Source organism: Panulirus ornatus, chromosome 47, assembly GCF_036320965.1.
Source record: "Panulirus ornatus isolate Po-2019 chromosome 47, ASM3632096v1, whole genome shotgun sequence".
NCBI classification, from domain to species: domain Eukaryota; kingdom Metazoa; phylum Arthropoda; class Malacostraca; order Decapoda; family Palinuridae; genus Panulirus; species Panulirus ornatus.
The window spans coordinates 17,884,629-17,902,584 of NC_092270.1; the positions used below are offsets into that span (position 1 = coordinate 17,884,629).

Consider the following 17,956-nt stretch of genomic DNA (forward strand, 5'->3'; position numbering starts at 1 on the left):
ATGATACTTTTTACAAGTATCACCAATTACCAGACAGTTAACGTAACCTATGTCTGAGGCTTTACCTTAATGGCCACAGATAAGGTCATGGTTTTTGTTTACTGCAGGGTTCATGGTATTTTTCACATCTGCTCCATATCTTCGAAACTAGTAGGGGGATTTGAGATAATTCTTCATGCAAATCTTGCCCACAACTAGATGAGTTCCATGATTCACCAAAGGGCCATATTAAGATCAAGGTCACAGCAGGTGTCATGGTATTTTTAGTTGCTGCACCATACCTTTGGAATGAATGGAGGGTTTGGGATGATATGTTGGATGTGTGCAACTAAGCACAGGATGTCATTCTTGGCCCACTCCCACAACTATACCTTTAGGGTCACAGCAGGGATTATTGTAAATTTTTTACTTTGACTTTTGGACAATTAGAGGAATTAGGGTGCTACCCTTTACAGTTATAACTGTCCACTGGGCAGTGTGTCATGACCCATCCTTAGAGCTTTACCTTTAAGGTCAAGGCTTAGGTCATATTGTTTGATGGAAGGATCATGGTATTTTATTTCTGCTCCATAACTTGGAAATGGGAGAGGGATTAGGATGATACTTTTTACAAATATTATCCACTGAGACAGTGTGTCATGATCAACCCCCTTGGTTTTATCTTTAAGTTCCAGGTTATGGCAGGATTCATGTTCATGTCTGGTCATAACATTTGATCCTATAAAGGCATTGCAATGATGCTTTCTCCAAATGTTACAGGTACCAGTGTGTTGTGAAGTTATCCACAACACACAAGTTATGTTGCAAAATGTTAGCCCATCGCCATGTTTTATGCTGCATCCCCATTCCTTTAGTGTTACAGCTGTGATCAAACTTATTCACAAGTTTTAAATGCTAGCAGACAATACTCCTTACTGTGTGAAATGCAGTTAAATTCAACCATTTCAGAGTAGTTTTTTTTTTTTTTTTTTGTCTCCCGCGTTTGCGAGGTAGCGCAAGGAAACAGACGAAAGAAATGGCCCAACCCACCCCCATACACATGTATATACATACGTCCACACACGCAAATATACATACCTACACAGCTTTCCATGGTTTACCCAAGACGCTTCACATGCCCCGATTCAATCCACTGACAGCACGTCAACCCCGGTATACCACATCGCTCCAATTCACTCTATTCCTTGCCCTCCTTTCACCCTCCTGCATGTTCAGGCCGCGATCAAACAAAATCTTTTTCACTCCATCTTTCCACCTCCAATTTGGTCTCCCTCTTCTCCTCGTTCCCTCCACCTCCGACACATATATCCTCTTGGTCAATCTTTCCTCACTCATTCTCTCCATGTGCCCAAACCATTTCAAAACACCCTCTTCTGCTCTCTCAACCACGCTCTTTTTATTTCCACACATCTCTCTTACCCTTACGTTACTTACTCGATCAAACCACCTCACACCACACATTGTCCTCAAACATCTCATTTCCAGCACATCCATCCTCCTGCGCACAACTCTATCCATAGCCCACGCCTCGCAACCATACAACATTGTTGGAACCACTATTCCTTCAAACATACCCATTTTTGCTTTCCGAGATAATGTTCTCCACTTCCACACATTCTTCAAGGCTCCCAGAATTTTCGCCCCCTCCCCCACCCTATGATCCACTTCCGCTTCCATGGTTCCATCCGCTGCCAGATCCACTCCCAGATATCTAAAACACTTCACTTCCTCTAGTTTTTCTCCATTCAAACTCACCTCCCAATTGACTTGACCCTCAACCCTACTGTACCTAATAACCTTGCTCTTATTCACATTTACTCTTAACTTTCTTCTTTCACACACTTTACCAAACTCAGTCACCAGCTTCTGCAGAGTAGTTTTTATTCTTTGGAAATTTGTGTTATTAATTGTTGCAGCATACAATTGTTTTCAAAAACTGCTATGAGGATTTATTTTTGTTGCATGTCATTAACAAAAGGCCAGTTATGTGCTTTAACAGATCTTTGTATTCATATTAACAAAGACAGTTTGTGCAACCCTAAAAGCATACTACAATAAGTCATGACAGGGCCCTTTATCACGGCATCCATCTCTGGTGCATCTTATAGTTAACCATGTTTTCTCAGATCTGCAAAATATTTCTCACTTTTTAGGACTCGCATAAGATTGGAAGAAGGGGAGAGATGTAGTGTACTTAATGGATGTGGTTATTTACACATCATAAACTTGACTCATTTCAAACATTACTTGCCATGTGTATTTAGAAGAAGAAAAAAAAGATACATAGAATGGGGTTGGAAATGAAATGTTTGAGGACAATGTGTGGTGTGTGGTGGTTTGATCAAGTAAGTAATGAAAGGGTAAGAGAAATGTGTGGTAATGAAAAGAGTGTGGTTGAGAGAGCAGAAGAGGATGTGTTGAGATGGTTTGGACACTTGGAGAGAATGAGCGAGGAAAGATTGACAAAGAGGATATTAGTGTCAGAGATAGAGGGAACAAGAAGTGGGAGACCAAATTAGATGTGGAAGGATGGAGTGAAAAAGATTTTGAGCGATTAGGGCCTGAACATACAGGAGGATGGAAGATGAGCAAGGAATAGAGTGAATTGGAACTTTGTGGTATACTGGGGTGGACGTGCTGTCAGTGGATTGAACCAGGGCATATTAAGTGTCTGGGGTAGACCATGGAAAGGTCTGTGGAACCTGGATGTGGAAAGGGGGGCTGTGGTTTCGGTGCATTACACGACAGCTAGAGACTGAATGTGAACAAATGTGGCCCTTTTTTTGTCTTTTTCTGGCGCTAACTCGCTGTGGGGGGTGCTGTTTCATTTGTGGTGGGGTGGTAACAGGAATGGATGAAGGCAACAAGTATATGTACATGTGTATATACGTTGAAATGTATAAGTATATATATGGGAGTTTATGTAGATACATGTGTGAGTGGGTTGCACCATTCCTCATTGGGAGACAGCGATTAATTATAATATAAGTATAGAATAAAAATAGGGTAAGGAAAGTAAATATTTACAGTGGTCTAGTAAGACAGAAGTTTAAAACAAAAATGGCTTTTACAAAACTTATAACACTTATGAGTGTGATGACTTCCATTTTTTATCTCAATCTACATCAGGAATGGGGTAGGCATGATAATTGGCACCATTGCACTATTTAAGGGGCCTTTATACCTAAGATTTCAAAAACTAAACTGAAATAATTTCTAATTATTCCCAGGTTTGTGTAGCTCACTCGTGGCATCTGTTACACCATTAGGCTTGTGAACAGTGGAAGGATCTTCATAGCTCAGAGTTATTGTGTGGTGTATATGTTAATCTCCAGCTGAAGAAAAACGTGGCCTGAGTGGGACATCAGCTTTAGACTTCACCTTTGTGAAAGTAAGTTTATGCTCCTTTAGATTTGTAATTATTGTTAGGTTTATCAATTACCATTTTGAATTTGGCAACTGATCAGAGTATTTTCAAGTGCTATATTTTTGCCAGCAGCATGATGTGAACAACTTTGTTAAAACCAAAACATGAGACCATATTGATAGCTGACTGATATGATACTGCATACTGGGAGAAAATCCATTAGATTAATGTCTCGATAAAGGTTTTATATAATGCTGCATACTGGGAGAAAACCCATTAGATTAATGTCTCGGTAAAAGGTTTCGAGTTCATCCAGATATTTGAGCGGTCACCTTCAGAGAAAGGTGCAAGAGGTGAAAAAGAGGGCAAATGAGAGTTGGGGTGAGAGAGTATCATTAAATTTTAGGGAGAATAAAAAGATGTTCTGGAAGGAGGTAAATAAAGTGCGTAAGACAAGGGAGCAAATGGGAACTTCAGTGAAGGGCGCAAATGGGGAGGTGATAACAAGTAGTGGTGATGTAAGAAGGAGATGGAGTGAGTATTTTGAAGGTTTGTTGAATGTGTTTGATGATAGAGTGGCAGATATAGGGTGTTTTGGTTGAGGTGGTGTGCAAAATGAGAGGGTTAGGGAAAATGATTTGGTAAACAGAGAAGAGGTAGAAAAAGCTTTGCGGAAGATGAAAGCCAGCAAGGCAGCAGGTTTGGATGGTATTGCAGTGGAATTTATTAAAAAAGGGGGTGACTGTATTATTGACTGGTTGGTAAGGTTATTTAATGTATGTATGACTCATGGTGAGGTGCCTGAGGATTGGCGGAATGCGTGCATAGTGCCATTGTACAAGGGCAAAGGGGATAAGAGTGAGTGCTCAAATTACAGAGGTATAAGTTTGTTGAGTATTCCTGGTAAATTATACGGGAGGGTATTGATTGAGAGGGTGAAGGCATGTACAGAGCATCAGATTGGGGAAGAGCAGTGTGGTTTCAGAAGTGGTAGAGGATGTGTGGATCAGGTGTTTGCTTTGAAGAATGTATGTGAGAAATACTTAGAAAAGCAAATGGATTTGTATGTAGCATTTATGGATCTGGAGAAGGCATATGATAGAGTGGATAGAGATGCTCTGTGGAAGGTATTAAGAATATATGGTGTGGGAGGAACGTTGTTAGAAGCAGTGAAAAGTTTTTATCGAGGATGTAAGGCATGTGTACGTGTAGGAAGAGAGGAAAGTGATTGGTTCTCAGTGAATGTAGGTTTGCGGCAGGGGTGTGTGATGTCTCCATGGTTGTTTAATTTGTTTATGGATGGGGTTGTTAGGGAGGTGAATGCAAGAGTTTTGGAAAGAGGGGCAAGTATGAAGTCTGTTGGGGATGAGAGAGCTTGGGAAGTGAGTCAGTTGTTGTTCGCTGATGATACAGCGCTGGTGGCTGATTCATGTGAGAAACTGCAGAAGCTGGTGACTGAGTTTGGTAAAGTGTGTGAAAGAAGAAAGTTAAGAGTAAATGTGAATAAGAGCAAGGTTATTAGGTACAGTAGGGTTGAGGATCAAGTCAATTGGGAGGTAAGTTTGAATGGAGAAAAACTGGAGAAAGTAAAGTGTTTTAGATATCTGGGAGTGGATCTGGCAGCGGATGGAACCATGGAAGCGGAAGTGGATCATAGGGTGGGGGAGGGGGCGAAAATCCTGGAAGCCTTGAAGAATGTGTGGAAGTCGAGAACATTATCTCGGAAAGCAAAAATGGGTATGTTTGAAGGAATAGTGGTTCCAACAATGTTGTATGGTTGCGAGGCGTGGGCTATGGATAGAGTTGTGCGCAGGAGGATGGATGTGCTGGAAATGAGATGTTTGAGGACAATGTGTGGTGTGAGGTGGTTTGATCGAGTAAGTAACGTAAGGGTAAGAGAGATGTGTGGAAATAAAAAGAGCGTGGTTGAGAGAGCAGAAGAGGGTGTTTTGAAATGGTTTAGGGCACATGGAGAGAATGAGTGAGGAAAGATTGACCAAGAGGATATATGTGTCGGAGGTGGAGGGAATGAGGAGAAGTGGGAGACCAAATTGGAGGTGGAAAGATGGAGTGAAAAAGATTTTGTGTGATCGGGGCCTGAACATGCAGGAGGGTGAAAGGAGGGCAAGGAATAGAGTGAATTGGATCGATGTGGTATACTGGGGTTGACGTGCTGTCAGTGGAGTAAAACAGGGCATGTGAAGCGTCTGGGGTAAACCATGGAAAGCTGTGTAGGTATGTATATTTGCGTGTGTGGACGTATGTATATACATGTGTATGGGGGTGGGTTGGGCCATTTCTTTCATCTGTTTCCTTGCACTACCTCGCAAATGCAGGAGACAGCGGCAAAAGAAAAAAAAAAAAAAAACCTTCAGTGGTTAAGACCACTCAAACCCTTTCTCCACAGATGGGGAAAACAGCCTCTTCCCTCAATGCATTTGAGACAAGTGGAAAAGAAAATTAAGAAGATTCCTCTTTCACGGTATTCTCCCATATTACAAAATTGCAGAATTTGTGTAACCCCATAAATGTCTTGCTAAGTTTACCTTTCCTACCCTCAAAATTGACGTATCTTAGATGAAAAAGTACATTTGATCTTGGTTTTAAACATAGAAATAAAACAATTTAAAGAAATCAGAAATATATTTTGATCACTATTTTCGGTGTATTGATTTGTAAAGTTTTGTAGATGTTTCATCACAGTGCACTAAAAAGTACAGGATTGAAGACTGCTTTAAGCGAGTTGCTGATACATGTTTTCTCGTCTAATTTACTTACACTGAAAAGGTTAATAATTATTGCTTTATTTTCCATTATAAATCTTCTTATAAGAAGTGATTCATTGCCAATTGTTTGATACTTCAAAAGTATGGAATTTGTAAAAATCCCGGCTACACCAATGAGATGCAGTGTTGTGAAGGTCAGGTGGATGCTGACAACACTTCCTCCACTTTTGCTGGAAAACCATCTCATGTCTCTTCCTCAGCCTCCTCAACTTTCAATGCTGGAAAAGATGATGTAAATAAAGTCACCCCAGATGATCTTGCGACAGATCATCAAGTTATTGAAGATGATATGCCTGGTTGTCTTAATCAAGCTTAAAGCCTCCCAGTTTTTTCGTAGAAAATCATGATATGCTTTCATTTGCATGACTGGAAGATGACTAACAACTGTGGGGAAGAAATTATCATGCACTACCACCAAGCCACTACACACGCTGGGCGTGCAGCCTTGAAATTGAAGTGCAAAATTTTGATGCATAAAAGTCCTTCTAAGACATTGCTCTACTTGCATAATACTCATCTGGAGATGTTAAGATGCACTTGGTTGTGCTGCCAATATATTTATTTATATATTATACTTTGTCGCTGTCTCCCACATTTGTGAGGTAGTGCAAGGAAACAGACGAAAGAATGGCCCAACCCACCCACATGCACATGTATATACATACACATGCACATATACATACCTGTACATTTCAATGTATACATGTATATACATACACAGACATATACATATATACACAGTGCATAATTCATACATGCTGCCTTTATTCATTCCCGTCGCCAGCCCCCCCAATATAAAGCATATTAAGGAGTATGACACCAACCAGTCATTTCTGCCAGATGTATGAATATGCAATTGCTTTTTTTCATTTCTGTTACGTTGTTATAATAATGTGTTAGCACTTGGTACTTCATGGTTATTTTTATTTGAATGAATGAAATTTTGAGTGAAAAAACTTCATGTAAAATACTCAAGTTTACTTGCCTGCTGTAGAGCTGTGGCATCATCCAAAGAGGGAACTAAGCCCCTTAGTCCTTAATTTTGTTTTTTTGTGGGTGATGCTGATTGTTTCTGGCAACTCCGTCATCATGCAAAAAAACTGGCAAAACGTTAAAGTTGCCAGGTATGGGGGATTGAATTAACAATAGATAGAACTCTCGGTGAAATAGCACATGGACAAAAGTTAGGACCCACAGGAAACGGATGAAGGGTTTTACCTGCCCAGTAATCTTGTTCATCATAAGGTACTTGGCGTGCAGTTGCCTAAGATTATGAAGGTATTCTTTGCTTTGGTTTTCTGATAAATAGGTTTACTCTATACTAACATACCAATGAGTCATATTTCACCAGAGCAGACAGTCAACAGACAGCATCCCTTATTTCCTTTTGAGATTCATACCATTTGTGAGTCCAACAGCAATATTGTCTATTTCTTTTGCCGATTTTTCTAAGGTATTCCATTATTGAATCAACTATTTATACTTAATGAAGTTCCTGTAATTATTCTTAACGTTTCATAACACTCTGGCCATGTTATAGAAATTTTTCTTGTGCTGCATTTGTGTGATAATTATTTGTTGCAGGGAGTGAGTTTCACTCGTTTTGCCCCATCCTCTGAGCCTTATATATATGTGCTGTGCCTTTACTCCTGTATATGCATGCAGACATGTACTCTCTCTAGCCATGCCAATTTTGTTGATGTGATGACAAGTGAGTCCTTCAAACTTCTCATGGTTACTGTGTAAGGAAGAAATAGGGGAATGATTAAAAAGTGGTATTTTGTGGCCTTGTTTAGCTAGACTTCTTATGGTTCAGATAGTTTTGGTTTTTTAGATTATTCTTAACAGCCCCTTGCTTATGAAATGAATTGCATACACTGCACATATGCTGGTATTTGCTTGTACTCTGTGCAAATACTCCTAAAGTGAAGCACATATCCTTTGCAAATACCCAGTATATAATTACACAAACTCTTAGTTAGAATCCATTTCTGTTTAGGTAATCACTTTCCAGGGATTGATTGGAGTTTAACCACATTTAAGATTTGCTTGATAATGTTGCTTAGTTTGAATGGAATACAGTTGAAACTGATTTGATAACAGATTATGAATTGGTTATGAAATTATGAGGAAAAGACCTATATTCAGTTGATAATTTTTTTTCATGATTTTCGTTTCCTGTGTTAGCGAGATAGAACCAGGATACAGATGAAGACACATCCACTCTCATTCGCATATGTATACATATATGTACATACACGTACATATTTACTCATCATTATTATACTTGATTGCCTGTTTCCTACATCATTAAGGTTGTGCCAGGAAACTGACAAAGACCCATCCACTCATAAATACACTTAGACACACATAAATATCTCCCTTTCCACATCCAGGCCCCACAGACCTTTCCATAGGTTACCCCAAATGTTTCGCATCTCCTGGCTCAGTCCATTGACGGCACATCGACCCTAGTATACCTCATCATTCCAGTTAACACCATTCCTTTCATGCCTTTTGCTATCCTGCATGTTCAGGTCCCAATCGCTCAAAATATTTTTCACTCCTCCCTTCCACTTCCAATTTGGTCTCCTACCTCTCATTGTTCCCTCCACCTCAGCCACATATATCCTGTCAACCTTTCCTCTCTCATTTTCTCCATATGTCCAAACCACAACACACCCTCTTTTGATATCTCCACACACTTTTTATTAACACACATCTCTTACCCTTTCATTACTTATTCGATCAATCCACCTTGCACCACATATTGTCCTCAAACATTTCATTTCCAACACATATACGCCCTCCACCATGCAACCCTATTTATACCCCATACCTCACAACCACATAATATTGTTGGAACTACTACTACTTTAAACATGCACATTTTTACTCTCCGAGATAACGTTCTCTATTTTCGTACATTCTTCATCACTCTTAAGAACCTTCACCCCCTCTCCCACCCTCTGACTCTTCCACTTCCATGGTTCCAGTCACTGCTAAGTTAACTCCCAAATATCTAAAACTCTTCTTCCTCCAATTTTTCTCTTCAAACTTGCATCCCAACTAACTTGTCCTTCAACCCTGCTGAACCCAATAACCTTGGTCTTCTTCACATTTATTCTTGTCTTTCTCCTTTCACACTTTTCCAAACTTGGTCATCAGCTTGTATAGTTTCTCGCTCAAATCAGCCACCAGTGCTGTATCATCAGTGAACGACAGCTAACTTGCTTCCAAAGCCCGCTCTTTCCCAACACACTGCATACTTGCCCCTCTTCAAAACTCTTGCATTTACCTCCATAATCACCTCATGCAGTAACAAATTAAACAACCTTGGGGACATCACACACCCCTACCTCAGACCAACCTTTATTGCTCTCCTCTCTTCCCTCTCATGCATATGCCTTACACCCTTGATAAAAGCTTCTCACTCTTAAGACCTTTCATAGAGCATCTCTATCAACCATATTGTATGCCTTCTTCAGATCCATGAATGCTACATACAAATCCATTTGTTTTTCTATGTATTTTTCACTCGCATCCATCAAAAATACGTGATCCACACATCCTCTACCACTTCTAAAACCACACTGCTCCTCCCTAATCTGATGTTCTGTACATGCCTTCACCCTCTCGATCAATACCCTTTTAAAATTTTTCAGGAGTACTTAAACTTGTACCTCTGTAGTTTGAACACTCACCTTTATCCCCTTTGCCTTTGCACAATGGCATTATACATGCTTTCTGCCAATCCTCACACACTTCACCACGATCCATACATACACTGAATATCCTTACCAACCAATCAACTACACAATCATCCCCTTTCTTAATAAATTCCAGTGCAATACCATCCAAACCCACCGCTGTGCCAGATTTCATCATCCGCAAGACTTTCACCACTTCTTATCTCTTTGTAAAACCACTCTCCCTGACTCTTTCACTTTGCACACCACCCCGACCAAAACACCCTACATCTGCCACTCTTATCAAATTCAACAAACCTTCAAAATACTCACTCCGTCTCGTCATCACTTCACCCCTTGCCCCCTTCACTGATGTTCCCATTTGTTCTCTTCGCACATTATTTACCTTCTTAAAGAAATCTTTTTATTCTCCCTAAAGTTTAGTAATACTCTCGCCCTAACTCTCAATTGCCCTATTTTTCAAGCCTTGCTACCTTCCTCTTGACCTCCTCCTACTTTCTTATATACATGTCCCAGTCATTTGCACTCCTTCCTTGTATCATCGAAATGCCTCTCTTTTCTTTAACAACTTCATCCCACCATTCACTACCCTTTCTAGTCTGCCCACCTCCCACTTTTCTCATGCCTCTTGCATCTCCTGCATATGCCATCACTGCTTCCTTAAATAATCCCATTCCTCACTTGCTCCACTCATGTCATTTGCTCTCAACTTTTACTGTTCTATAGTCAGTCTCTCCTAGTACTTCCTCCTCCAAGTCTTCTTTCCAAGCTAGCTCACTCTTGTCACTCTCTTCTGTGTGTGAGTGTGTATATATACAGTAAACCCTTTATTTAATGGACCCCAGTTTAATAGATTTCAAATTTAACGGACCAGGCAAATAATAAGTCAATTAACGATAATTTAAAAAAGAAAAAGTATCAAAAATCTCAGACTCCACACTATGTGCATGTCATATTGCACATGTTTATGGTAGTGTGGGGTATATTCATTTCGTTTTGGTATGTCTCAAGCTACCGTGTGGTCAGGTTGTATACAGTGTGTTCCTGTAATTTGAAAATTGTCTTTATTCATTAAATGATTTTGCAATCCTTACAATTTTAAATGGCATCAAGTAATAGTTAAAAGTGTGTGAACTGTATAGTGTGTTACTGTATATTATATTAAAATGCCCATAGATTACATTCGATTTAACGGACATTCAGCATTAACGGACACCCCTTCCCCCCAATTAGTCCATTAAATCAAGGGTTTACTGTGTATGTACATGTACATGTTCATACTTACTGTCATCCATGAAGGAAAAGAAAAAGGATAATATAGACATTTTCTTTCCTGCACATGATTGCAGTCCCGTTCAGCAGCAAGGTAGTGCCAGGAAACAAAGGCAGGCCACAATGGCCCGCATCCACACGAGCTGTCATGTGTAATGCACTGAAACCACAGCTTTCTATCCGCATCCAGGCCCCACGGACCTTTCCATGGCTTAATCCAGATGTTTCACATTCCCTGGTTCAGTCCATTGACAGCACATTGACCTCAGTATACCACATTTCATTTCATTCTATTCTGTGCATGCCTTTCACCCTCCTGCATATTTAGACCCTGATTGCTCAAAATCTTTTGCAGTTCATCTTTCCATCAATAATATGGTCTCCTGGTTTTCCTTGTTCCCTAGCTCTTCTCCCTTCGTACTTGTACACACACCTAACACCCTTGACAAGAACTTTACTACTACTAGTGGCTTGCTACCCACATCATATATTCTTGAGACCTTCCACAAAACATCCCTTATCAGTCATGTCATATATGCCTTCTCTAAGATCTGTGAATGCCAAATACAAATCCCTCTGTTTTTCTGAGTATTTCTTGCTTACATTCTTCAAAGCGAACACCTGATCCATACATGCTCTACCTTTTCTGAAACCACACTGCTGCTGTGCAATCTGATGCTCTGATATACCTTGCCAGGTATATTCAACAAACTTATACCTTTCTAGTTTAAGCACTCACCTTTATCTCCTTTGCCTTTATGCAGTGGCACTATATGTGCATTCCACCATGATCAGTACATAAAATGAATAACCTTACCAGCCAAACTACAACAGTCACCCCCTTTCTTAATATGCTCATCTGCAATACCATACTCTCCACCCACCTTGCCACATTTCATCTTAACGCAAGGCTTTCACAACCTCTTCTCTCTTCACCAAACCACTCTCCATGACTCGCTTTGCATAACACCACAGCCTAAACACCTTTTATCTGCCACTCTGTCATCAAACTTATTCAACAAACCTTTTGAATACTCTCTCTATTTCCTCCTTACTTTATCACTGCCTGTTGTCACTTCCCCTTCTGCTCCCTTCACCAGTGTTCTCATTTGTGCTCTTGTCTTTCAGACATTATTTACCTCCTTCCAAAACATCTGTTAATTCTCCCTGAAAATTGATGATACTCTTACCCTAGCTCTCACTTGCCATCTTTTTCACTTTCATCACCTTACTCCTGACCTTTTGCCACTCTCTTAAACATCTCCCAATTTTTTTTTTTTGCACTCCTTCCCTATAAGTACCACCCAAATGCATCTCTTTTCTTTTTCATTAGCCACTTTATTTGTTCCTCCCACCTCTCACCTTTTGCATAACATGTGTATCTCTTGCACATGCCATCACTGCTAACCATAACCTTCCATTCCTCTTCCAATCCCCTCACTTCATCTACTTTCACCTTTTGCCCTCTACACTTAATCTCACCCTGTATTTCTTCACATCTGTTTTTGAAGCTCACTTACTCTCACCACCTTTTCAAAAACCTCTACAATTCTTCACCATTACCTCCAAATTTTGATCAGACATCCCTCTAGCTGCTCCTTTCTGCACATCTATATCCAAAAATTTCTCTTTTACACACCTATCAATTAATATGTAATTTGATAATGCCCATTGACCATCTCTTCTCACATGCTCGCATACATATATTTGTGTATAAAGATGTGTGGATCAGGTGTTTGCTTTGAAGAATGTATGTGAGAAATACTTAGAAAAGCAAATGGATTTGTATGTAGCATTTATGGATCTGGAGAAGGCATATGATAGAGTTGATAGAGATGCTCTGTGGAAGGTATTAAGAATATATGGTGTGGGAGGCAAGTTGTTAGAAGCAGTGAAAAGTTTTTATCGAGGATGTAAGGCATGTGTACGTGTAGGAAGAGAGGAAAGTGATTGGTTCTCAGTGAATGTAGGTTTGCGGCAGGGGTGTGTGATGTCTCCATGGTTGTTTAATTTGTTTATGGATGGGGTTGTTAGGGAGGTAAATGCAAGAGTTTTGGAAAGAGGGGCAAGTATGAAGTCTGTTGGGGATGAGAGAGCTTGGGAAGTGAGTCAGTTGTTGTTCGCTGATGATACAGCGCTGGTGGCGGATTCATGTGAGAAACTGCAGAAGCTGGTGACGGAGTTTGGTAAAGTGTGTGGAAGAAGAAAGTTAAGAGTAAATGTGAATAAGAGCAAGGTTATTAGGTACAGTAGGGTTGAGGGTCAAGTCAATTGGGAGGTGAGTTTGAATGGTGAAAAACTGGAGGAAGTGAAGTGTTTTAGATATCTGGGAGTGGATCTGTCAGCGGATGGAACCATGGAAGCGGAAGTGGATCATAGGGTGGGGGAGGGGGCGAAAATTTTGGGAGCCTTGAAAAATGTGTGGAAGTCGAGAACATTATCCCGGAAAGCAAAAATGGGTATGTTTGAAGGAATAGTAGTTCCAACAATGTTGTATGGTTGCGAGGCGTGGGCTATGGATAGAGTTGTGCGCAGGAGGATGGATGTGCTGGAAATGAGATGTTTGAGGACAATGTGTGGTGTGAGGTGGTTTGATCGAGTAAGTAACGTAAGGGTAAGAGAGATGTGTGGAAATAAAAAGAGCGTGGTTGAGAGAGCAGAAGAGGGTGTTTTGAAATGGTTTGGGCACATGGAGAGAATGAGTGAGGAAAGATTGACCAAGAGGATATATGTGTCGGAGGTGGAGGGAACGAGGAGAAGAGGGAGACCAAATTGGAGGTGGAAAGATGGAGTGAAAAGGATTTTATGTGATCGGGGCCTGAACATGCAGGAGGGTGAAAGGAGGGCAAGGAATAGAGTGAATTGGAGCGATGTGGTATACAGGGGTTGACGTGCTGTCAGTGGATTGAATCGGCATGTGAAGCGTCCGGGGTAAACCATGGAAAGCTGTGTAGGTATGTATATTTGCGTGTGTGGACGTGTGTATGTACATGTGTATGGGGGGGGTTGGGCCATTTCTTTCGTCTGTTTCCTTGCGCTACCTCGCAAACGCGGGAGACAGCGACAAAGTATAAAAAAAAAAAAAAAAAAAAAGATGCTCTTGACTTGTGACCTTTGCGATTTACGACATGAATTTAAAAATATACATATTTGTTACAATTATTATACTTTGCCACTGTCTCCCGCGTTAGCGAGGTAGCGCAAGGAAACAGTCCAAAGAATGGTCCAACCCACCCACATACACGTGTATATACATACATGTCCACACACGCACATGCACATATCTATACATCTCAACGTATACATATAAATACACACACAGACATATACATATATACACATGTACATAATTCATACTGTCTGCTCTTATTCATTCTCGTCGCCACCCCTGCCACACACAAAATGACAACCCCTCCCCCCACAAGTGCACGAGTAGTGCTAAGAAAAGACAACAAAGGCCACATTCATTCACACTCAGTCTCTAGCCATCATGTATAATGCACTGAAACCACAGCTCCCTTTCCACATCCAAGCCCCATAAAACTTTCCATGGTTTACCCCAGACGCTTCACATGCCCTGGTTCAATCCATTGACAGCACATTGACCCCGGTATACCACATCGTTCCAATTCACGCTATTCCTTGCACGCCTTTCACCCTCCTGCATGTTCAGGCCCTGATCACTCAAAATTTTTTTCACTCCATTTTTCCACTTCCAATTTGGTCTCCCACTTCTCCTCGTTCCCTCCACCTCTGACACATATATACTCTTGGTCAATCTTTCCTCACTCATTCCCTCCATGTGACCAAACCATTTCAAAACACCCTCTTCTGCTCTCTCAACCACACTCTTTTTATTACCACACATCTCTCTTACCCTTTCATTACTTACTCAATCAAACCACCTCACACCACATATTGTCCTCCTCCATCTCATTTCCAGCACATCCACCCTCCTCCACACACTTCTATCTATAGCCCATGCCTCGCAACCATATAACATTGTTGAAACGACTATTCCTTCAAACATAGCCATTTTTGCTTTCCAAGATAATGTTCTCGACTTCCACACATTTTTCAACTCTCCCAGAACTTTTTCCCCCACCCTGTGATTCACTTCCGCTTCCATGGTTCCATCTGCTGCCAAATCCATTCCCAGATATCTAAAACACTTCACTTCCAGTTTTTCTCCATTCAAACTTACCTCCCAATTGATTAGTCCTTCAACCCTACTGTACCTAATAACCTTGCTCTTATTCACATTTACTCTTAGCTTTTTTCTTTCACACACTTTACCAAACTCAGTCACCAGCTTCTGCAGTTTCTCACCTGAATCAGCCACCAGCACTGTATCATCAGCAAACAACAACTGACTCGCTTCCCAAGCTCTCTCATCCACAACAGACTGCTTGGTTGTATGTCCGTCAGTGCAAATGGCTGCATGCGTATGATAGTGGATGTCAGACAATCCCAGCATTGTGTACATCACAGCATCGCTCTCAGATCTTGCTCTCAATTGCCATTATGTAGGCATGCATTATTCAAGCGAAACTAACAAATTTTTGTGCTGAATTGAACCTTTTTTTTTATTAAACCCCAAAGATGACAAGCCAGAGGAAAAATCCATTGCATGCTAATTGAAATTGTATGAATCTGAGAAACACTCTATTTGAAATTGAAAATGATCACCCAACATGGAGGAAAAAAGTGTATGTGATTGCACGTGGTCTGCAATTGTCTCGTTTGGCAGTCTACAATTTTAAAGGAAACAAAAAAAAAAACATGAAGCAATGTAAGATTCGGCAAGTATGAAGTCTATGATTATGACAAAGTAACAACAAAGGCCCATCCATGAAATGGAGAAGTTGTTAATGCTGTGGATGGAAGATCAAATTTAAAATCATGTATCACTAACCTTGCTAACAATTAAGGCGAAGGCTAGAAGTCTTTTTGAGACTTTGAAGGAGCAAGCAGGAGAGGACAACATTGAGAACTTCACAGCAAGTCATGGTTCATTAGATTTAAAAAAGGTATAGTTTGCACAGCATTCAAGTCACAGGTGAAGTGGCAAGTGCTGGCGAAGGAACTGCCAAAAAGTTTATTGAAAGTTTCAATAAATCAGTCCGTGAACTAAAGAATCTTGAATAGTAAGAATCATGTAATAAAGCTGATTGATAGAAAATGAGATGATAGAAATCTGAGTTGGATGAAAGAATGCAATACAAGTACACGAATCTAAATGCCATGCTGACATACATCCATTTTTGATCCATTTCGAGATCTGTATCCTTTTTAAATCAGGTATTCCCAATCGCCAGTTCTTTTCAGCACGACTCCACAAGCCCTTCACCATGTCCATTCATAACACTGAATACTACATGTGCACAAATTATACCTTCAGCTGCCACATTACTAACCTTTGCATTTAGGTTGCCCATCTGTAATACCCAATGTTGTACTCTAAAACTGTTGTCACACTCTCTTGACTTCTCCCAAAACACTTGCCCCTCATGATCTTTCTTCTCATGGCCAGGTGCATAAGCACAATGAACACCCATCTTTTGCCATTCATTTATGTTTTACCCACATCTTTTTAGAACTTACTTCCTTGCACTTTATCACATGCTCCCACAACTTGTGTTTCAGAAAGGAGTAGTAGTGATATTCCTTATCTCTTGCCCTCTCGCCAACCCTTGACTTTACTCCTAAGACATTTCCAAACCATTCTTTCTCTTCACCCGTAAGCTTTGTTTCACTTGGAGCCAGATAATCCAGGTTTCTTTTCTCAAACATACTACCCATCTCTCTTCTCTTGGTTACATCCTCAAACATTGACACCCTAGTTTGAACCTTAGAGGAAGATGAGCACTCCCCTCTTGGCTCCTTCTGTTTCCTCTTTTAGATATTGAAATAAAAGAAGGGGAGGGTTTCCAGGCCCCCTGCTTCCGCTCCCTTTAGTTGTTTTCTACATCGGGCAGGGAATATGGAGATAGAATTCTTTCTCCCTACCTCAGGAACAGTAAGATAATTGATATATGAATTTTTTTTGGGTATGCATGTGTAGATTTACAAATCTGTATGCTGAAATGTAACAAATGGAACTGTTTGTTAACACAAAAGAAACTTCTGTAGAGAAAAGTTACTTCATAACCTGTCCACTCTATCCCTGTCTGCCCAACTAGCAAGGTGTGCCACTCTACTGCCACCTGTATGAACATTCATACTCCATAAATAGAACTTATGGGTGAGCTCATCAAATGATCATTCTAATTTCTGGGGAGGAGGGCAAAGTGGAAATGTATGATAGCAAGAGCAAGGAGGATGCACTTACAAGAATGGGAGCTGAGCCCCATACAGGTTTTATGGCAGTGACTGTAGGCCTGTGCATATCCCTTTAATAACCATGACTGCAATATCTTAATTCATAAGAAATATAGTGGCTTTTTTTTCTGTGCCCCCCTTAATGAACCATGTAATTTTTATTTACACTGTATAGCATTAGGCAGAAAACACTTGTGCACAGAAAGTGTTGAAAAAAAATAGGAGTTTTGGTCTTCTTTTAATAAAGATGAATTTTGATTTCAAAATCTGTGACATCTTTCTTTAGGGTTAATAGAAACCTCAAGCCATATTGCTCATTATGTCAACTTTGGTTATTTTCCAAGAAAGATTTATAGGCTCTTGTGCAGTAATCTTCGGAATTTTGGGATTGATTCCCAAACCATGAAAAGAAGGTTATTGGTTATTTGCAATGATTATTTATTTATATTGTGTAAAGTTTTCTGCATTGATATCTTGTATGTGATGAGTTTTCAGCATAA

The 17,956-nt window shown here is 40.3% G+C and overlaps 1 protein-coding gene across 3 annotated transcripts in view; it reads left to right on the forward strand.

The window, feature by feature from the left end:
- Positions 1–17,956, forward strand: part of LOC139763622 (uncharacterized) — a 77,746-nt gene that overhangs the window by 16,165 nt on the left and 43,625 nt on the right. For all 3 annotated transcript variants that reach the window (XM_071689854.1, XM_071689856.1, XM_071689855.1), the window contains one exon: positions 3,231–3,391. The gene's annotated coding sequence lies outside the window, so the exon portion shown is untranslated. The remainder of the gene's footprint in view (positions 1–3,230; positions 3,392–17,956) is intronic.